General features: G+C 42.5%; 1 protein-coding gene across 3 annotated transcripts in view; it reads left to right on the forward strand.

The window, feature by feature from the left end:
- The first annotated feature begins 4,491 nt into the window (after positions 1-4,491).
- Positions 4,492-23,171, forward strand: part of fut8b (fucosyltransferase 8b (alpha (1,6) fucosyltransferase)) — a 75,780-nt gene continuing 57,100 nt past the window's right edge. The window contains exon 1 of one of the 3 annotated variants that reach the window (XM_063901367.1): positions 4,492-4,697. The gene's annotated coding sequence lies outside the window, so the exon portion shown is untranslated. Of the gene's footprint in view, positions 4,827-23,171 lie in introns of all 3 variants that reach the window. The other 2 variants (XM_063901368.1, XM_063901369.1) reach the window with 2 other exon arrangements.

Below are 23,171 nucleotides of genomic sequence, written 5' to 3' on the forward strand. Positions count from 1 at the left end.
CAGTCCACCTCCCTTTTGGTTATTCTGTAATTTAATTGCGCCGTTTGCCTTCCGTCAGAAATGTGTGGTACAAATGAAACAACCTCCATGCTCATTATCTGTCTCTGTGGGCTTCAGTGCTGCCCTGTGGCACTAATAGGAAACACACAGTGGTGTTTAAAAAACATTCATCCTCTCATGAATGCTGCTACTTTAAGACATGCAGAGATGTAGCCACCCTTGATGCTTACACTTTACGTTCCCTATTGAAACCTCACTTCATCATACCCAGATTTACACCATTAACAGCAGACATGACTATTTTCTACGCACATAATCAGTCAAGTCATATTATAAATCCTCAAGCCTAAACTAATCAGTCAATATCACATGTGGAATTGATTTTTATTGGTCCTAAGCTCATGCCGAAGTGAATTCAATTAAGTTAAATAAGCAACATCTGCAAATAGATCCTTATATTTTAAATGAAAGACTTTTGGATTGTGTATTCCAGTTTATGCTTTTATTTTCACATTTGTCACACACCAGTGTCTCATTCAGATAAGCTCAGTTTGGCTGGCATCATTTATTTACGGTGTTGCTACTGAGGCCAGACCAGCCAGATTTCCACTGCTGAGATTGTTCTCTAAATAATGCAAGCAAGGCTGAATCATTCACTATCATTGCAACAGCATTATGGTTTCTAGTATCCATCATGTCATGCTGTAATTCTCTATTAAATAGTGCAATGACAGAAGTTAATTACACTATCCCTCTTTACTGCGTAATACTATTTACATGTATCAATTCAATACTTGACTGAAAAACAATCGAAGCCAGGAAGTGGTCCTAATTTTGATACGATTCAAAACTCATGTAGATATTAAAAGTACATTATTACAGATTTGACAGTTCATCTCAGTGCAGGTGACCCACTAACAACCAATCTTACAATATTAACATTCAAACTTAATATTCTAATCTTCCACCTTGGAGTAATTCCCATACTCCATGAGCAGATTTTTTTTTCAAGAGTTGAAGCTAACGAGAGCCTGGGTCGCTAACCATGTTTCTGGAATTCATAAGATTTTCCTATCCCCAAAATGCTCTAGCACAAAGCTCACATTGTGGAATTTAAATAGAGATGTTGCAGTCATGAATGTGAGATCTAAGACTGCATTAAACTGCCTATTTCTTCATTAAAATGTTTAAAGCGTCTCACATTTCATGATATTTTGTAGCACAGAATACATTTTAACAAGTGCCATGATGATACATTCCTTCTCAAGTGTTACAAATTAATATGCTAATGATATTCTAATGATACTCTAATGAGATTTTAATTATTCTGTTCCATTTCATTTCTGTCAAAGCATGAGATGCATTCTTTGAGGCATGAAAAGTGACTCTTGCCCCTTAAATGCATCGGTGTGCGCCTGCTTACAATCTCTGCCTACATCTCTGATTTTTATTCCAAAACAAAAGTCCAATTCAATCCGACTAGTATACATAATGTAGCATCAGTGACTTGGTGCTGCATATCCTCCATGCTGCTTCTGTTTCATGCCACTCTCCTTCAGGTGAATACAGTTTGCAGGTTCTCCTTTTGGAAACTCTTCCTCAGTGACTCAATCTCAAAAGGTCAGCATAGACAGAAAGGTCGGCAGAGATCGACCTGCCGTCCTCCATACCGAAAACAGCGCTGATGAGACTTTCACAGCTGAGTGATAACATTCAAACGTGCTCGTGAGGGTTGAGAGCGCACGTGTTTCTCTGCAGCAGTGCATGTACAGTTGGCGTTCTGCATGCACTTGTGCCAGCAGCGACAAATATAAATGAACTCTTGAACCATGTTTCATTTATGTAAGGGGTTAAACCTGCTTGATGAAACCAAACTGAAAGGTCTTCTGAGTCATATGTTTAACTGATTCTTACCAAGAAAATGATTCAGGCTGATTCATCACCTCTCAGAAACACTGCACTGTGGCCTCTGCACCACATGAAGGCGCTACTGCATCAGCCTTAGGAGGCTAGACTGCTACGTGAGGTGGAAAATATGTGTGTACCAAATGTAGGTGGTGGTTGTTATTGTGATTCAGTTCCTTGCCACCGGAGTGAGACCTCTCAGAGGCATGCTGGATATGTTTTTCAAAGATGGATGGAGAAATTACAACAAATGAAAAGCCTTTGGGTATTATGAATTTGATTTAGTGGTTTAATTCTCAAGTGTGTTTGAAAAATGGGGGTGGAAAAACATCCACATGCAGTAGTTCACAGAGTGGTACAGTTAATTGCATGTTCAAGGGCAACACATTACTACCTAAAAGCCTGTTTACTGTTTCACAGCACACACACACACACACACACACACACACACACACACACACACACACACACACACACACACACACACACACACACACACACACACACACACACTCGTACACGCTGTCCTTGGCTTCCCTTTGTGTAGTGCTTGAAAACATACTTGGCCCTACCTGGGGTCAATTTATGAGGTTTAAAAGGGTTTTTGGTCATGAAAAGAAAGCTACTGCAACACAATTCCTTCAACTAGAGTCAAAAGACACTAAAAAACAATAGATGAACATCTTTGTTGAGTCAGTTTGAAGTTCATAAACATTTCTGCTGTATTAAGTAGAGTACATTAACTGACTGTCATCTAGTCTGAACCATGACTGCGTATAACTGAAAAAGCAGGTCTGTACAGGAAGACTGCTGAGCTTGATTACGACCGGCGTTTACCGCAGTGATTTATCCTGTCCACTCAGGTATGTTATTTACAAACGTAAATAGGATGAGTTTTGCAACTAAATCTTTTACAGAATATTAATAAATAATACAAAAAGCTGACATCTGCAGAGCTGTAAATTGCATTCTGTAAACATAAAAGAATGACTGGTATTCATCCTTTAAGTTATATTTTAATTCTGCTTGAAACAGCAATTCACTGCTATAGTTACAAATACAGAGCAGTTGACATCTGCAATAAGTGTTTCAAATCTTCTAACGCTGTAAATGATCTTACAACAAGTATCTAACGTGGCAGGAAAGTTTTATTTTTTACTTTTAGTTCTTGGAACTGTGTTACTGAGTTTTTCTTTTGTCTTTGGTGTCCACATTTCAAGAAATGGCATTTGAAAAAACAGCTTTCTTTGAAATGAGAGACACACTCATTATGAAAGTGCTTTCACTTTCAGTCTGTTTTCACCTTACACACATTTTTCACTCGAAGAAGCTGGTGACTTGCCCCAACTGTTTTATCCCCAAGTCCACATAATGTGAATGTATGAGAACATTTTTGTCCAAACAATCAGATTACACCAAGATAGATGATGAAACCTTTTTGGCTGACAGCTCAATGTAAAATGTTGACATCATAATTGGGAAAATCTGAGCTTCTGAGCGATGACACAGCGTATTGTAAATCCCCAGTCTCATCAACCGCGGAAAAAAACCCTGTCTTCATCCGTATAACTATATTCCCAACTGCCCTGAGTTAACCAAAAACTATTAAGAAAACATTGGATTTCAAAGATATTTGGCTTCCCTTATCACTCAAGTGAGAAATAATCAATGTATGATTAATATGTTGATAAAAAGTGAATTAACAGCAAGAAATCTTGAGTGTTGGAGCTGAGTGCTGCTCTTGGGAAATGAAATGTAACAAAAAATGAGGACACAAGGCACTTCGGTGCATAAGATCTGAGAGACTCAACCATGCGATGCTGTGCCAGTCTGAAGGTCAAGCAGGGTGTCACCCTTCAGGGAGGGGGGCTGCAGGGGGGGGGGGCGGGGGGTTGTACCCTCGATCACCCTGGTGGCACCGGGTTTATCTGTCTATCAGCCGACTGCAGTACAGCAACCTGACACTGGTGTGCGCACTGCAGCTTCCACTCCATCCCACTCCCGCCAGGAATCAAGGCAGCCAGTGAGAGCCAGAAAAGAGCCAGGATATCAAACCACCGTGCCTTCAAAATAAATTACCCAATAATTAAACACTAAAAAAGCACGGAATTTTGTGAGGAACTACAGTCGATTTGTTTTGAAATATGGATGCATATTTATTTGTATATCCATGAAGACACACCATTTTAATATGTTTGTTATTTAAAGGAAAAACACATGAATTTAAGTAGAAAATTACCCAAAATAATTGGGTATCCAAGCATAAGAAGAAAGATACGATATAAATGACATATGACTTATTATTTAGTCGTTATTAAATAACTTCACTAAACACAAAGGTGGAAGTTGTCAAATATACATTACAACTATTATTAAAACAGCTCAATACAGCTACATTAAGCTCAACCCCAAAAAATACAAACATGTAATATTAAGTTTGAATTCAGTTGGATTGATTAAAAGTATATATATTTTTTAATGCGACTAAAAGACAAACCAAATTAGTTATTGACACCAGACACATTGTAGCGAGTTGCACACAGACTATTAGTTTGAAAAAGTATAACCGGATATGAAGTTTCCCCCCTCTCTGGTCTGCGTTGACACCGGCCGTCCAGCAGATCCCCACAGAGCAGCCTGCCTTATTCACAGATCCCAGCTCTCCCAGTTCCTGTTTCCGCCTCAGCCTTTTACCCAATTTTCTGGAGCAACACATCTGTGCTGCCACTGCGTCAGACCCGGTGTCCTTAGCCCCGGTCGGATGCCGCTGGAAGCCAGTGTATCATGTCAAGGTAGGTGATGATAACCCTGCTGCATGGCGGAAATGTAGGAGCTACGGAGGCTCAGATTCCCCCGCTACATCCCGGCCTGTTGACTGCGTCGCTGCTGAGATGACGGTGACCAAATAGCGGTCACGGTAGGTAGGAATTTCTAGTCCCGTTATCTTAGCGCTGTTACTCGGATGTTATTGCTGTGCACCAAGGGGTGTTCTGTTGTGTTCTTCGGTACATTATATCCACTTAAACCACCCCGCGTTTCTCCTTTGTTGCTTTATTCGCGTTGGAAAATAAGCAAGTGTGCATGTTCAAAACAATGTACAATGTATCCGCGTAAAGACAACGGCAGTCAGCTGGAAAGGTCTTCTAAGACCGCAGCATTACCCGAACCGTGCGCGGTGAATGCATCTAATGTTGGTTTAATTTGGCGGCCGTTATTTAAAGGCTAAATGCATCAACAGTGCTAGAGGCGTGTAGCCTGTAAGCTAACTGTCTGACTGTGTGCGTTTGTTTGTCATGGGCACATATGAGTTTCTCACCGTTAAATGAAAAGCGAATGTGTCCTCCACCCTTGCACACAATGTAAAAATAAAGACACTTGGCATGGGGAAGTATTCATGACAAGTGTGTGTATCCTGTAATGTGTTTCATTTGAGCTGAGCAGACAAAACAGATGCCTGTGTGTCAGCTTCGGTGCACTGTTAGTATCAGAAATGCTTTGTAATAATGACCACAGCCAGGCGTGTGTTTGTTTTCACTATCTGGAGGTGTGGTTAGTTTGTAATAAAGGCCTTCTGATGTGTGATTATGGTGTTAAAACGGAAGTCCAAGCTTCAGCTCGATCACATCAGGGCAGTCCGAAGGAGCAGGGAGTTGGATCTCTGCTTTCCATCCCCTCCTCACACACACACACACACACACACACACACACACACACACACACACACACACACACACACACTTTACAAAGCTTATGACAAAATACACGGCAGCATAACAGGCGGTGTGTGTGCTCCTGTGTTCAATGTAGCTCAACTGATGAAGTCTGGCATCAGTGCTGGTAAAGCTAGAGGTTCAACTCCCAGTAGGAGTCCCATTAGATTAAAGATGTATGCCTTCCTAGTGATGTACAAGTGCCACCAAAAACTCACATTGTGAACTCTCAGTATTGAAGCATGTATGTTGGTTTTATGATGGATTAAATGGAAAAAAACAAGTGAAATTATATTGTTTTCGCTTGAAATCGAATTTGCAATATGGATGACAAATGGCTTTGTTAATCTCTTATCTGTAGTATTCCATATCTCTTAATGTCTGCAGGTGATATTACAGGACATATTTCAACTTTTATTTTCTTGAAAGCATATTATTGTCTGACGATAAATTATGAGCTCATAGGGTTGCAACTATCCTCGACTTTCGATCCATTTACAACCAATATGCATTGTGTTCTCATTTGAATTGTAGTTGCTGACAAGGGAGAAACCCAACACCCATGGACACCCAATGCATCATTAATGTTATCTAATAAAGTCAGCCTGTGTAACTGGAAGCAGATTGATTGAGTTAGTAGCCCTTACCCATTCATGAATAAGTAAACAGCCATATATATTGCTGTGACATCGGTCTGTGCCATGACAGGGGAGTCTTGGATTCCGAGGACTGTGCTGCTTTAGATACACGCCTGTTTGAATACGTACTGTTTCAAACTGTCAGAGACTAATTATTCTACATTAAGCAGAGTGACTCATGCTTTGGCAACAATTTGCTTTCATCTGGGCTCTGCCAGTTTGGGAATGAATGGACATAGCCATGGGTGGACGCATTCATATCATCCAAGTGCAAAAAATGACATTAGAGCAGTTCATTCCAAGCTGTGCAATTTTGATAAAGCACTTAAATTAAATAGTAGGGATACGACTCAAACTCACCCCAGAAATGTACTTGGCAGGTTTGGAGGTTTTTTTTCAGAAGGACCAGATTGTGTTGTTTCTGCTTGGTGAGATGATTGCATTGGACAAATGTGGTATTTGCTACCATGTAGCTACTGAAACACATGATACTGCACCTATAATAAAGGACATGTGCTTCATAGGGAGGTAGACCCCCACTTTCTCTCTTGAGCTGCTTTCTCACTCCTTCTTACCTCCTCTCTCTGCCCTTTGTGCTCCCACCTTCCATGCCTCATGCCACTGTCTGTCTTCATTTTTGACTAATGAGTTCATTAAACATATTAGTGTTGCTCTGCCAAAGAGGTTAGATGCGGTGCAGTGAGCAAAACTGGGTGGTGACTCATTTCATAGTTTTATCTGTATTTAACTGTGCACATGTGTCACATGGCAAGCTCCATTTCTCTGTTTGGTTTAGCGCAGCAAGCCACTGCCAAGAGGAGTTTTATTTAAAATAGCACTTGGATTTGTTTTTCATTTAAATTCTGTCTGCAATACCAGCCTGTCACCTGCACAGCAAGTGCCTCTGTTTGCATGAAAAGCCATTCTAATTTCAAGCATCACAGTGTTTTGGCTCACTGTAAAGTGTGTGTATAATGCTTGATATTGGCTTCAGTGTGCTGTTCATACATCCCCTTTTTGCACCCTGTTGTCCCAGATATATCTTTTTTTTTTTCTGCAAAGTCAAAGGAATAAGAAGAGAAGGCTGAATAGAGCTATGAAGGAAACAAACAACATATTTTGAAGACATGTTCCCAGAATGGGGGCCTCATGCTGCAAACACAAAGAGCATTGAAGTGAAGAGGCTATGCAAGACATGGCAATGCTTGTAGCAAGCTGCAGTAACCATGCTCAGAAAAAGAGGGGCTCATCTGGAAGCATTGTTTTGTTAGTTGTTAATCTCTGTGCAGCGTTTTTCTGCATCCTTATTCAAGACAATGTAGTGTAAATAGCGCACAAGCTGTTGAATAGAAACCTTTGCCATCTGCTTTGAGGAAGATTGAAATGATTATATATTGATGGATGCAAACCCATTTTTTTAATTATTAAAGACTTGCTCTGCCAAGACGAGAAATATAAACAGTGGCATTTGGATGGCATTTTTCATGTGAGAGTCTTGCATATTGTCTGTTTTTCTCCACTAACCTCTAGGCTTTGAAGGCATCAATAAAGAGATGAAAAATAATCATTAACCTCTTAAGATGTTAATGCCCTTTTGGAGAATCTTAGTGACTTTGTGCATCAGGGTAGGTACTGTGGAGCTAACCTACTGCTGAAATGAGTGTGAACATACCTGTAGTCAATGGTCTCTCGTAAGCTTGCAGAATGCTGTCTCTCTAAAGGGCACACTCTGTAGGAAAAAGGCCTTTCTGCCATCACTCTCCTGCTCTCATCCTTCCGCAGGGCCATTATTATCTGTATTGTAAGACAGAGTGTCTGTCTAGTGATCGTAGGAGCCAATCACAGGGCGAGTGTGGGGCAGGTTTCCATGGAGAAAGGTGAGCTGGGCTGTGAAGCTGCTGAAGCTCAGCTTGAGCTGCATAGCCTGATCCAGGCTGATAGCATTCTCCGGCAGCAGAAAAAGAAAAGGCCCCAGCAGGCCTGCCCTGCCGTCTGTCTGTCCAAATGTCTCGCTGCTTGTCTACCTGTCTATGGGATCTAGATACTCTGCTGAATGTTTAAAGGCAGTTTGGAAGAAGGCGAGTTCTGAGAAGGAATACAGTCAGGCAGGCACAATAGGAGCTTGGCCCGATAGCCATGTGACATCAGATTGGATTTGTGTAGACACTGGATCTAGATCACATAATGCCTTAGTCTCAGCTGTCTGGGTGGTTGGAGGATGTGTGAGTATAAATTGGGTTTGGGTTGAGGGGAATACCAGTCAAAGATCCTGACCTGAACTCCCCCTCAAAGAGCTCTGCTTGGCCCTGCAGGGAGGCTGCCCAGCCGGCAATGCACTCACAGAAAGGATGTGTGTGTGTGTGTGTGTGTGTGTGTGTGTGTGTGTGTGTGTGTGTGTGTGTGTGTGTGTGTGTGTGTGTGTGTGTGTGTGTGTGTGTGTGTGTGTGTGTGTGTGTGTGTGTGTGTGTGTGTGTGTGTGTGTGTGTGTGTGTGTGTGTGTGTGTGTGTGTGTGTGTGTGTGTGTGTGCTTATGTGTGTGCTTATGTGTGTGTGTGTGTGCTTATGTGTGCTTGCTTTTGGTGTATCTCGAGGAGTTATTGCTGCTGCAGCCTGAGCTGAGAAGTGGGTCTTACGACATTTCTTTTCGGTTCATTGGAACCGTCCAGAAATAGGCATGTACCCATCCACATGCAGCGCTCAAATTTTCCTCCCCCTTTTTCCTCATTTCCACTTGATAGCACTTAACTGTCCCTTGTTGCACAACCGCCTGTGTTTCTTTGTCTATATATGTGCATGTATATATCTTTGTGTCTTTATATATTTTATTTATTTTCTGTATCTCTGGGAATGCTCAGCACCAGAACAAGGAGAGTGCTTTACAGTTTGTGGTGCCTCCTCTGTGTGAGGAACTTTATTCACTTGGGTATGACACACACTGAGAATTTTTAGCTCATCAGAAGCTGTTGAAGGACTCACTGTGAGACACAAACCCCCCTCTTCCTTCCTTCCAACCACCTACCCACAAAATCCCCTGATGCTCAGTGCCTATGGCCCATCAAACAGCCCTGTCAGCCCCTCTGAGTCCCGACTCAGGCCAGGATCAGAGCAGGCGTGGAGGGCTGGAGGGATTCAGGGATGCTGCTAAAAATGCTCAGCCACATGACAAGATCCCGCACTGTCGAGGTCTTACACACCCCACAGCATCAAACTTAAAACAGGATCTTAACCTACTTCAGTCTCTTAAGGGCTCTTTCTAGCATTGGAGCCTGGTGCAAGTACAAACCGTCACTAGTGGCGACTACGGATGGAAGGAACAGAGAGTTGGAGGGTAGAAGAGGCAGATGGGTACGGAAGGGGAAATTAGGAGAGAAGAGAGAGGTAGTAATTGGGACAGCTGCGCAGCTTGAGGCGTAAGCAGTCAGATCACCCACCTCACTCCGAGCCCCTCTAGCCCCACACACACACTCTTCACATTCCAAAAAATAAGAAAAAAAGTTAGCCAAAGAGCCAGATGCTGGCCATTAGGTTCACAGTGACAATAGCCCAAATTCATTCTGCATCCAGAACACAGGACGACACACACACGCACACGCACGCGCACACAGGCACGCACACACACACACACTCACACAGGAATAGATACAAGACTATGAGCTCATCTGACAGAATGGGTGCATTTCCCACACACAGGTAGAAAGGTTGTGTGACAGATTTGCCTCTGCATGGGGGTTTGTGGATATTATTATGTTTTCAACAGGAAGCCCAAATTCCCACTCCACCTCTACCCATACACAAGGACTATTGAAAGGCCTCCATTTAGCCTGTGATATTCTTAAATCCATCAGTACCAGCCAGTAATCGGTGGCCTGTGTGTGACCTCCACACAGGTCCAGAGAGGGTTTAACCCGGCCCTTGGAAAGTGGGACCTGGAGCACGATGAAAGGCTTGCATTATCTTTTTCCCAGGCAGGGGGCTGTTCATGTCACCAGTGCCAGTCCTGCTTCCTGGAATGTTTGTTTGTATTACAGGGAGGGGAGGGTTGATGATTTTGGCATTACACCTTTGATCCCTAAGTGACACATTTATCTCTGCGAACTCCCTGCCGAGGTCAGAATGTGAGGTCGGCTACACCAGGTAGTCCTGGAAGCTGAAAGGGGTTTATATGTTTTTTTTTGCTTAGCACTAAGTCCTCCAATGTCTGTGCCAAGTTCAGAGGAGGTGAGATGGTGAATGTGCATGTGTCCATCTCCGTAGCTATCAAAGAGTTCATTGTGTGTGTGTGTGTGTGTGTGTGTGTGTTACCGATTGTTGGCGGTGTACGGCGGCGGCTGAGAGGATTGTGAGGGATCGTGGAGGATTGGCCTGATTGGATTTCCGTTGCAGGAGTCCTGTCACCTGGCTCAGCATGGCCCTCTGCAGCCCAGCAGGGAAGCAATCAGACACCGTGCATTTACAGAACCATCTGCATTTAAGCACAGCAGACACGAACGCGAAGTCAATTTTGTTCATATAAGCGCAGCCCAAAATCACCAATATATTCTCCAGTTTTTCTAAGAGTTGTTGAAAAGCACTCTGGGAAATATAGGAAATCACTAACCAAAGTCAAATTAGAGGAGGAAGGTTGAAAGAAAGTGGGTACAACAAAACCGTAATTAGAACAATCACAGAATATCTCCTGGAATGCATTGTTCATCCCATATCGATGCTTTTTCAAAAAGTAGTCAGAGGGTGGATTATTCTTTTGAATATGTTTCTCACAACTCATTTTCAGGCCGAGTTGGATTTAATTGAGCACATCAGCAAAGGATCAGTGTGGTATTTTACCCAGATAACTGAATGGTGTGCATTAGTAATCATTTAACATTAAAACACACCTTTGAGTTTAATGTATCCCGTCTTTGCATGTATACAGAATTGATTTGGGGGAAAATCATGGTGCGTCTTCTTTATAATCCTCAAATAATGAGAAGAAATACAATGGTGGCATGCAGGTTTTTCAAACTGAGGGATGCCATAAGTGGTTGAACCGTGATCCTTTCCCAATGACTCGACATTTTTCTATATCGGTGCAGTTGCAAAAGACAGACGAGGTGTAACACAGAAAGCTAGATCTGCAAAATGTGGGCAACGCATCACATCAGCATTATTTTGGCAGTGCATTTGAAGTTTAGATTTAAGGATATATTAACTTAATAGATGTGACTTGAAACCATTCCGGGAATATCTCCCACTGGACCACTCAGTGATGTTCAATCGGGTGTTGCTTAATGACATTTCTTATTCTATTAAGCAGTCCCCTGTGCCAGAGAAGTCTCAATCCCTATGTTTCAGTTATTGATTGAGTTATAAAACAACTGTATAATTCTAACGCTGCAGGCTCTGCATTATAGATATTGTCTGTACTGTAGTATCAATACATATTTTCAGTCTTTGCACCATGCAGACGGAAGGTGTTTGTGGATGAAATGCACATAAACGATATGCTTCTGTTGTAAAAAGATTCATGTTTTTGCTTTCAAGATAACACACACCTCATTGGCTGCAAGGGATTTCCATCAAACATGGGCTGATTGATTTTTCCGTTCCATATCACAAAATAAGTAATAGCAGAAGTGGAAAGGCCTGTTGCTCTCTTGTGTTAACAGTAACTATAGAGTTGAGTGTACATTGAACTATACATTTGCTAGAGATCTGTGTGTAACATTGTGTTGCAGAACAATTGTTTCACAAATCATTTCTGACGTCTTCCTGTGTTTTATCAGCTTTTGAGGGTCTGATCAACACCCTTCACCATCTGTCGACAGGATACAATCTCTCTCAGCAACGAGCTAGTGACTGATACAGGAGAGGGTTAAGAGTTCTCTATTGTCTCTGAAGCATCAGTCAGAGAAAGTCTATCTATAGTTTAGCTGGTTGCATGTGGGGAGGTGTGTGATTGTACCAGCATGGGCCTGATCCTCAAGATTCTGAAGAATCAGACCGAGGGGAAGGAAGGGGATAGTGTGGTCTCTTATCAGTTTGGGATTTGGGAGTTTGTTTGGGAGACAGTTGCTGCTTCTCTTTGATGCTTGTTGAGGCTTCATGGTCCACAGAAAGTGGATATGAACAAAAGGCTCTCTAATAACTATATAACGCAAAACTGTGAACACTTCAAGACTGTTGTTCAAGCCCAAAACCTGCGCTTAGTTCTCAGTAGGGCTGGACTCGAAAATACGACTTTCAATTATAAATGTGTTGCGTGGGTTACAAGTTACAATTCTCCTCTGATCCTTTGGTTTTAAAACTTACATAAAACATTCAAACCTGTTTTGACAATGTTATTAATTCAATCAAATAAAGAGCAGAATAACAGAATCCCTAAAAATGAACACATTTGAATAAACAGGAGGACACGTATTGCAGCACTATGCTGTTCATCTCAGCCAAGAACAGAGACATTTCTGGCTGAGTCCTTCTCACATCTTTTCATGGAGACAAGCCAAGCCAGAGCCCCAGCCATAGCTCCCAGTAAGAGTAATAAACAAGCTTCATCAGCACAATGGTTGGGGTTCATTAGCATTTTATTGAATCGGGATTCAGTATCCAATCCACTTATCAAATCGGAACTCTTCCAAATCCCCCATCATTTAACTAAACTAATAAAAAAACGAGGAGCAACAAATGGTTCATTTGAGATCTTTTAGCGTTGGAGTCAACTGGCAACCAGATCCAACATTCAACCAGCTAAAGGACCTCAAACCTAATCAACAGTTTCCCATTGTGCATCCTGCTGCCTCTACAATCACTTTGACGTCCCTCAATCCCCCTATAGTATGTATCAGAGTGGCAGCACTGGCATTCACCAATGACAAAGCCCTTGGCAAACCAGCATGAGACCATTTGCATCTGACATGCCTGTCATGTAGCCCCAGGGGTTTTGGATCACACGGTGTCACCACCCCTCATTCCTCTCTTTTCATGTTGTCGTGGTACAACCCTCCACCACTAGCCCAATGCTCCTCATTGCCAGGGCCATCAATGCAGAGGGGACTTTAATGGGCCTGCTTGGCAGATCCATTCCTCAGTTTTAGCTGTGGTCTGGGAAAGCAATAACAGCATGCCAGTCAGATATAAGAGCCCCTAATAGGACTCATTGAGATGACACGGCAGTCCAAGATCTATTATGCTGTTGGAAATGCGCACAAAAGGGAAGAGGAGGGGAGGAAGAGAGCAAGTGGCTGACCACATGCCAAAAATCATGAAACATTCCTCAAGGAAACAGCGGGGAAGTGTGCCGAAAAACTAGATTGACAGGATGTAGGTAGTCTGAACCAAAGGCATATATACTTTCTGTCTGTCTGTGACCCAGAGCTAGTTTTGAAGAAGATGAAGGAGACACTCGTGTGATGCCAGCCGCACTACCAGCTTTTCAAATATGCATCTGTGAAATAGCTGTGTGACAAGCTACTCCAGAAGCAGAAAACAGCCTCCCCTAGCCTGGTTTTTACTTTTCTTTGATCTTCTGACAACGGCAAGGAATTGAAGTTGGCACATCAACTCATCGAAGAGCTTTCGTTGAGGGCTCTGGCTTCCTGCTTCCATTTATGGAGTAAATGAGGAATTATTATAGATGAATCCAGTGTTATGGTTGTCCTCCAACTCTTGATGTTTGAACAAAACTAAAAAGTGCAACCACCTGAACTGCTGTGCTGTCACATTAGAGGATGAGTGAGGCAAACACCAACCCTGTATGGCATACGTGCTCATCATTATACTACAGTCACAGCATGTTGTTACAGTCATAATTACTGCATTTGACAGCTTTTTACATTAACTTGTTCTTGTACTTTGGCCATAAAGTGGTGAAGTCTTTCGAGTGTGGAGTTGGACAAGCTCGGCTAAGGTCAAGTTGTGAGGGTCCCGCTTCATCTGTAAGCTTACCCTTCTCTTTGAAAACAGACCCATCACTTGGTTGAAATAACAGAAAGCCTTCTGCACTGTTTTTCTCTTTTTCCTTCATGGCAGACTCATCGCCCTCTTTGCTCCCCTCTGGCAATTGGCGCCCTAATTGACGTACTCTTTAGCCATGTTTATCACCGTGGCAACGTTGCCCTGCAGATAATCATTGTCTTGTGGATTAGCATAACAACAGAGGAAAGGCTTTGCTTTAATTCCACTAACACTGGACCAAGCTCCTTTGTGGCGGCTCGCCTGCCGGGCTTGTCTTAACTGGGATTAGAAGCGCTGGCTGCTAGCGCCCACCAGGCCCCCACACGGCGCTCCCAGTGCCCCGGTCTGTGTACTTGGGTGAACCCTCTTCATGTCGTTGGATGTTTTTTACAGGCAAAGTAAGAAAATCGTTATGTTCACCTCAACATTTACTTTTGAACCCCTTCATGTTTAACTTTAACACTAAACAAAACTTAACTTGAAACCGTAGTTTATTAACTGCTCCTCTCAGCCAAAAGGATTCACCCTCTAGGTGCCATCTTGGCCTGCTGTCAAGGAAAGACAATCACAAGACTATCCTTTAATAGCTAAAATAAAAACATCTGCCAACTCTGTCCAAGCAGCCTGTACAGAACTCTTGTACCAAATCGTTTTACTATTCTACATTTTCAAGCTCATTATCCACCTGATTGCTTTCTTTACCATAAAGTGACTTTGTCCTTGAATATGTGCAGAAATCCTGGATACTTTCCCAGCTTCCCACACCTGACCAATCGCTGCTTGAAGAGAGCGTATTTTTGGGGGATTGTCAGATTGAGTTCCATCTCATTCAAATTTTGGAAAGGTATCCGGGAGGGGATTTTTGAAGCTGTTCAATGATCCTGCAATATATTTTTGGAAGCATTTTAACAACTTCTTCTTTATTAGTCATAAACTATTAGACACACAACGTTTACCCTTGAACCTTAAAAACACTGAAAAACAATTACCGTAGAACTGCCATGCATATTTTCAAATTCAGAAACAGAAACTCTTTATTCTACCCAAAGCAAAGGTACAGTGCATATAAATTGCAAAAGGGAAAACTATTAGATTTACATCTTCAATATAAAGGCAAACAAGTAATAAAATAAATGCGTATATTGGCACAGAAGCCGTGGTATTGCACAATAAATGTGTTGCAGTCTGTACTGTATGTGTGTGGAGGTCTACCAGGGGCAGTTGTGGTTGTACAGTCTAACTGCTGCAGGAAGAGAGGACCTTTTCTGAGATGCAGGTCACAGTTGGTTGGAGGGGAATTTGGTAAGTGCATGAGAAGCCTTTAGCAGGAGCCTGCTATGCTGTCCTGTCCTGATCTGTGGGTGCAGTGCAGGAGGGGCCTCCACAGGAGACCGGGTGCAACCACTTGTCTCTTTCTGCTGGAGAGAGGCAGAGATTTGAAGTGGGGGGGGGGGGGGTGGCAAGGGTGGAAGCTGCTGACCCCGTAAACATATGAGATTAAGAGGAATAATAAAAAGGGGTCACGGCACAATATGCGTGGTAATTTAAAGACGCTCCGAAAAAGGTGGGTGTGTGTGTGTGTGTGGGGGGGGGGGGGGGCGGGGGAGGGAGGGAGAGAGGGAGAGAAAGATACACACATCAACAATCTCCATGGAGGATTCCTGCGGTAAAGCATGCTCGGCTTCTCAAGCAAACAAGTGGTAAACCATGCAAAAGGAATTTCAGGCCCTCTCAAGAAGATGACCACACAAATGAAAGGAGGCTCCTTTGAAAGATTAGCAGAGTCTATATGCTCTTGACACAGACACCAACAAGACACACAAACACCTCTTTGTCTCGTAGTGGATTTATTTGGTGGGATGGTGATTTCACACTTTTATCGTGGCTGACGTTATCTAAGTACGTTTTTTTCCTTCTTTTCGCCGGGCTTCTTTCCAGGCTAATGTGCCGTGTTTAAAGCCACCAACCCAGCAGCCAGCAGTGTTTAATTCAGTTTAACTTTGCAGTGTCCGTTCTTGGCAAAGGTCATTTCAGCGTAACATAGCCAGTAGCTGTGGATAACATTTCTCCAGTTTCATCGAGGACGCTTGTGATTATTCTTCGACCCACAGTTCAATCAGGAAACAATGTGATGCAATCCAAACGGCTAACAACACTGTGGGCTGCTTGTGTCCCCTTCCGGTGTAGTGTTGTTTACAAGTGGTGGGGGAGGGCAAGTGGTGCGAGGCAGGCTGCTGGAGCAGGTGACATCTGTGACCCAACACAACAGCGGTGGATGCTGGACACATGCTCCTTTACTCAAAGGCTACTGGCACCCTTTCTGCCTCATTGGGCTCATGCCCACACACACACACCCTCAAACACACACATTTTAAGTACTGCATCTAAATGAAAACACTGTACATAAGGTTATCTTGACACTACCATGATTCACCATACCTTTAGGATATAAAGGCTGTGAACGATGTTGTTTCCTTACTTTATTCCTTTGTAAAGAGGAGATTTGATATTTAATTTTATACAGTTGACCTGCACTCTACTTTCTGGCAGCTACCTTGTGAACATGTCAGACTCCCACACATCAGCCTCATTGTCTTACAGAAAACAACCTCCACATATGTACAGCAAAGAGCTGATATTAGGAACGTTTTTACACATTTTTTCATTATAAATGCCGAATAAATAACTGATTTTGCTCAGGGCTGCTGCTCTGTACGTTTTGCACACACATGCAAACATTTTTTACAGTTCAACCAAATGACAATCAGATGATTGATCTTGCTTGCTTAGTTATTAACCCATTTATTTACCAAGCCATTAGCTGCCTTAATTGAACAGCTAATCCAAACAAAGGCCCCGGCTTCCCCCATTCAAGTCAGAATTCCACTCCCTGAGCTGAAGATCTATATTAAAAAGCAGAGTTATACAGTGAGAATATTACCTCATCCTTTTTTACTCCATTTCCAAAGGATTGTCAGATAAACTGCGCTTCAGATATTCAAAATGTCATTGCTAGTATTAAAATCTTGCAATAAGTCAAATGTGTTATTGTTAATTTTCTTTTTAGTGGATCTCTACATAATTCATACCACAATTTTACATCAGCTCTCCTTCTCCATATTGCCCATCCTGTCTCCCCCGTCTCCCTGGAGGGAGTGCGTTTCTGATCCTGGTTTCTCGTTGCATTCTGATAAAGCATCCATTGATGTCTTTTATCTCTGCTCGTCTCCTGCAGTTAAAAAAAAGGGTTCTTTTCCGCTTCCTGCCAGTTTCTCCACTTTCCATTCTTTCTGAGGTGACGCCCAGTGCCTTGTCCCAGTACTGGGTGCAATGGATCAAAAATGTCACAATGACTTAATGGTGTTCTGACCTGCATCCTGACCCTTGCGGTTTATCACTTCATATCATATATTGTAGCTAGATACCACCTTGCACACTCTCCCGTTCTGTGAGGGGTGTCGATTTGTTGCTCCATATCTCTGGCGGTGCAGTAGTCGTGCTCGGTTACTGCCGTTGACAGAGTGTGTGTCCAGGCAGGCTACGCTTGGCTGCATCAGGGTAATGCTGTTGGTCTGCTCAGATCCAGCAAACAAACAACATATATTATATTGGAGGCTAGTAGAGTGGCTATATAGCCATGGGGCCTCACTTTGTGTTTGTTTGTATGTACTTTTGTGTGATCGTGTTAGTGTGCACATTGACCTACAATGTAGGCAACAAGCTATAGACCCAGTCTGTGTAGGACCGGCTCTGAGCAGGCTGATGGCAGTGGTGTAATTCTAGCGAAGAGGAAGTATGAACAGTCAACCTCAAGGCATACCTTGTGTGTTCACCGTCCACTGGTGCACAAATAAAGACGTAACCACAACACATACAAACAAGGAAATAAGCAGAATTATTTTTCCGACCAAAATAAATAGTTTAAAACTCTGTGAAGATGCTTTTCTCTGTTGCATGGCAGCACATTAACTGATTCAATAAGTATCTGACATAAGTAATGAAAGTAATTGCTAGTTGTAGCCCTGACTTGAACGTGTTTGTGTTTAAGAATGGGGCTGAGATGAGAATAAGCCATTTGAATGTGTCACCTTGGACTCTGAAATATGCTATTTAATTTTACTTTTGGTGGCATTTCATAGACTAAACAATTAATTAATAGATGGAAAGAGTAGCTGATAAGTATAATAATATTCAGCTCTATTGAAAGGGCTCAAACCTCTTTGCAGCCAAACAATTATACAAATACCTTAATAAAAACACCAGCTTTGGTGGAATAGCACACGGGCAGTTGAGGGAATAAAGGCGAGGGTATCATTTGTAATAAGCTAAACAAATAATGCTTCAAAATGGTTATTATAAAAAAGCTGACTGCAGCACGTTGGTAAGGAAAAAGAGAAGAGTAGTGAACCTGGCAGAGGAATTAGAAAGCAAAGCAAAATGTTTGATGGAGGTGCATATAAACTACTACAAGAGGAATTTGAACAGTATTGCAGCGTTCTGTTTACGTCGGAGGTCGGAACTGGGAGTGACGTCACATCCGAGTTGACTGCGTTCCAGTAACACGGAAAAGATGGACGCTCGCCAGAATGCTGTTGTTGTATTCGCTCTTGCCCAATACCAAAAACTACAGAACAAATATGCAGTCCACTTGAAAAACTTTAAAAAGTCCACATAAATAGAAAACTACAGACCTAACTCACTTTTTTGAAACGTGTATACCAAAGTTTAAGGCCGAATCTAGTCAAAATATGTCTGTAATATTTTGTCCGGTATCATATAGCAAACTATTTGGAACATCCTTACAGTATTTTACACTAGGCTATTTTAAGTATTCCAACAAAGCAAGCCATGAACGTTCGCTTTGTTTACAGATTTAGCAATTACCTCGGGTTAGCCATTGTTAGCAATACGGGTTGATAACAGCGCTCTGTCATATTTTGTGCATACAACTATCGTAGCAACATATCTTCAGATAGAAGATGAGCGGTACTTAATGTACAGGTGACAAATAATACTGAAGAGCTAAAAATGTGTTGTGATCAACATGTTTACTTAGTGTTTACGCGCTGGGCAGCCATGTTGTTGTGTAAATTGAAAGTTGAACTGGGTTATGGCGAGGTATCTCCAAGTTTCCGAGTAGGAAGTCCAACCTGAGGGGGCGTTCCAGTTGAAATTTCCGACTGGGAAGCCCTAACTCGTATATTTAGTTTCACACCATGTTTTGAGTACTGTGTGTGTTCCAAGACATATCAAAGGGACAAAACACAATGATTATCAGTCAAGATATCTGAAACCCAATGATTAATTTTCTTATGTAGACCATGAGTAAAAGGTGCCTTTCAGCAGCAGTCCTGCTGCTACTGATACTGTCTGTGATGTTTCAGTCCATTTCCACAATGGCATGCGGGGGGAAGCTTACCTCCCTGCGTACCCACACTGTGGAGTCTAACACAACACACCGCTTAGTTTTCTTTCACTTCTACTTAGCCAAATGCCTCCTTCTGGCCGCTGAAATTGCAGCAAGTTAACCATTGGCTTTGGTAGGACTCAACTCTGTCAGAGGAATCCATGCTCTAAGGTGAAGATGCTAAACGATTAAAGCTAGTTGGTCATTTTCTCCTTTTGTCCTCGATTATTCGCTTTCCTTATAGGCTTTCTGAGCCATATGCACACAAATGGCTCATGGCCCTGTGATTAATATCAAAGGAACAGTGGTATTGTTTAGAGACACCCCTGTCAATACGATCTGACACACTTGTGATGTCTCATTTTCTCTCCATCTGTCAACGTTCCTCAGGCGTTCTTTATTTCAACCAATTTTCCAGGCGGCTGACAGATACGTGTTTTAAATAGCCATACACACCCCTCTTGATATCCGTAATATGAGTAGTACTCAATCCCTCTTTGTCTCTCTCTCTCCATGCGAACACACTCTCATACAGACGGACCCTGGCCTGATATCAGGTGTGTGTATGAGGTGGCAGTCTGCTCTCACTGTTAGGTCCTCGGCTCCCAACCGGTTTTCCAGATGGCCATGCTGTCGGCACCACACCTTACCCACATGACGTTCCCTTCAGTACATCTTCCCGACCCCCGCCCACACCCCCTCCATGTTAGAAAGGAATATGGATGGTCATTTTTATGTTTCCTTATTTGAGTACCAATATTTAATTGCTAGAGTCCTAGCTAAATAATCAGCGTGTTTCCACACACTAACCTTCTCTGTAGGACAGCGATGTCAGATCAGATCATTTTTAAAAGATAAATTGCGGGTGACAACTATTGTCATTTCTTTTCCATATTTAAATAAAGTGGAAAAATAAATATACATATATCCTGTGAAACACCTACAGGCACTTAATTATATAACATGAGAAGATGAAGAAGCTTTCACCAACTGCTTAAAGACTGAATTTCCGTGGCGTCAGAAAACAGAAAAATAGCAAACACCGACTTTGATTTCTTAAAACACAGATCATTAAATTATTCAATGAAAGTTTGCAGAGGATATGCACTCTTGTTCAGCAATGCCCTGTTTCGCATTCATGCAGCAACTCGCGATCGCTTGGGGAGTTCTGCAGGAGAACCTCACATTTGTTTTCTTCCTGGGCTACCGAGCAGCGAGTGCTAAACTGCAGCAGGCTGGACAGTGTGTGTGCCCTGCTTGTGGGTATATGTGGGTGTTGAAGGAGGCTTTTGGATCCTTTTCTGTTCACAATATTATCTCTTGTTGATTTCTCTTTTCGAACTATGATTCAGTCCACCTGTTCCTCTTGTAATTCTGCTCCCGTCGTCATGCCTTTTAGTCATTATTTGCTGCAAGGTTCAGCCCTTCAAAAGCTTTATTCCCACTCGCTCAGCAGCACCCCTTTTCATTAACGTGCTTCATTCACTCCATGCTGTTCTCTATTAATACACTCCTCCCTTGCCTCGGTGAATCCATCTTAAGTGTATTTTTAAAGTCCAAATGTGTTGTCCCTATCATGGTCACCCCTCCCGCTGCCCTCTCTCTTTCTATTTCCTCTCCTTTTAGTCTTCTCTTCGCCATGTGTTCTCTGTATCCTTCCTCCCCCTCTTCTTACATTTGTGTCCCTCCCTGCCTGCCTCCTTCCTTGCGGGGTTGAATCATCCCCGTTTCTGCTTGCCTTGTCACGTTTGCCCCCTTTGCGCGTCTGTCCAGGCCTCATCACACGGCGATGGCGCGAGCCGGGTTGACATCTCGCCACAGCGCTACTGGCTTCTGATGTCCATGACGCTAGCAGTGACCTGTCCCTCACTCCTCAAAGCACTGACATCATCAAAGTGGGACACATTTCTGCCCCAAGGCTATTAATCGCCAAGTATGGTATGAGCCACATTTTCATGCAAGCCATTTCCAGATTAGAAGTGGAAAGAGAAGAAGGAGTTTTGCATCTTTTATCTTTTCTTTTGTCTGTCATCTAAGATAGATTCTAGCTAGCTGCAGGTTTTTAGGCCTTTTCATTTAGTTCGTCTCCTGCTGTGTCCTCACTTGCTGCTATCCGGCTGCTTTCACAGAGAGGGACCACATCAGCACTATTCTCCTCACAGCTTTCCCTCACAGGGGAGCCACTTCTTCCCCACACCCACAGCTTCAAACGACACACCTCGGATCACACGGGTGCATATGCTCACATGCCCATACGCTTCCAAAAAGCAGAACCGGCCGACCTTGATGAAAAAATGGTACACAAACACAAGCCCCAAATCCTCCTTCGGTGGAAAATTGAGTCATGGTCCTTCTGCCCGCGTAAACAGACAGACAAGGGAAGCGAAAAATGGAATCAAAATGTCCCTATGTTAGGGAGTGTGTGGGCAATGTGTGGTTCTGTAACAAGCACATGCAAATCAAGTCAAACCAACCCCAGGCTCATTAAATAAAACATGGGCGTAAAGACAAAAGGTTGCTCCTGCTGCAACCTTGCATATTCATAATGAGCGCTCTTTCTGAGTGTGGGGTGGAAGGATGTTACGCAAGCTGACATTATGTGACTGGGTGCTTCCTGTTTGTGTATGTGTGTGCAGACTCAGAACAGGGCTGTATACGAAGGTGTTTCTGTCACTTAATTTCTGCGAAGGGAGGAAGTTTTTTGTCTCGCTAATTGTTATGATGAGTCGAGTTTACCGAGTGTTGATCGTCTGACCTGAAACAACAAGGACCATGCAGAATGACGCAGGATTGACTTTTCCTGCACCTTCTTCTGTTCAGAACATCTGGTTGCAGCCAAAAGCGTTCTATGTTGTGAGACAAAAATCTATTTACAATGACTGATCAGTCAGAACAGATCAATGAAAATGGAAGAAGAATTTGACTTTTGAAATGCACTTCTAGTAGAGGTCGGTTTGTATTTGGGCACTCAATATGGCACTTGAGTGCTTTATTTATTTTGTATCTGACATCCTAATTTTATTTGCAAGCAACAGGCATCTCCATAGTACTATTAGAGAGAAAGGATTTAAAAATATATATAATTTTCTGTATTGTAGTATTCCTTTCAAAATGTTAAGAAATAGATCTCGTACATAAATAGCCTCTACAAATTCGAGATCTGTTTATTGTTGCCAACAGAAATGAACACGGGACAATTACTGCCCGAAGTATACCGATTTTCATACACCATCGATATTCGTTGACTTTGTGTGCTTCTAAATCTTGAATCCGATACCCACTGTAGCAGAATGAAGGTAACAAATAGCAGAAACAATGCATGTTGTTCTGAAACGTACAAAGAAAGTGTACTTGGTTTAGTTGCAACTAATCCGCTAAATCAGGTCAGTATCTGTGCTGATGGCAATCCGGGTTGTTGTAATCCTTGTTTTCCTTTTATTAATATTGCCAAAAGAAATGTGTTGCATGTTTTTTTCATCAGATAACATTTTCCTTGTCCCTGCACTGACATTTAAAAGAATGCAAATGATATCAGTGGAGGATTAAAATAAAGTACATTTGACGAGCCAGTGTCATTTTCAG

The sequence above is a fragment of the Eleginops maclovinus genome, chromosome 15 (genome assembly GCF_036324505.1).
Source record: "Eleginops maclovinus isolate JMC-PN-2008 ecotype Puerto Natales chromosome 15, JC_Emac_rtc_rv5, whole genome shotgun sequence".
Lineage (NCBI taxonomy): Eukaryota > Metazoa > Chordata > Actinopteri > Perciformes > Eleginopidae > Eleginops > Eleginops maclovinus.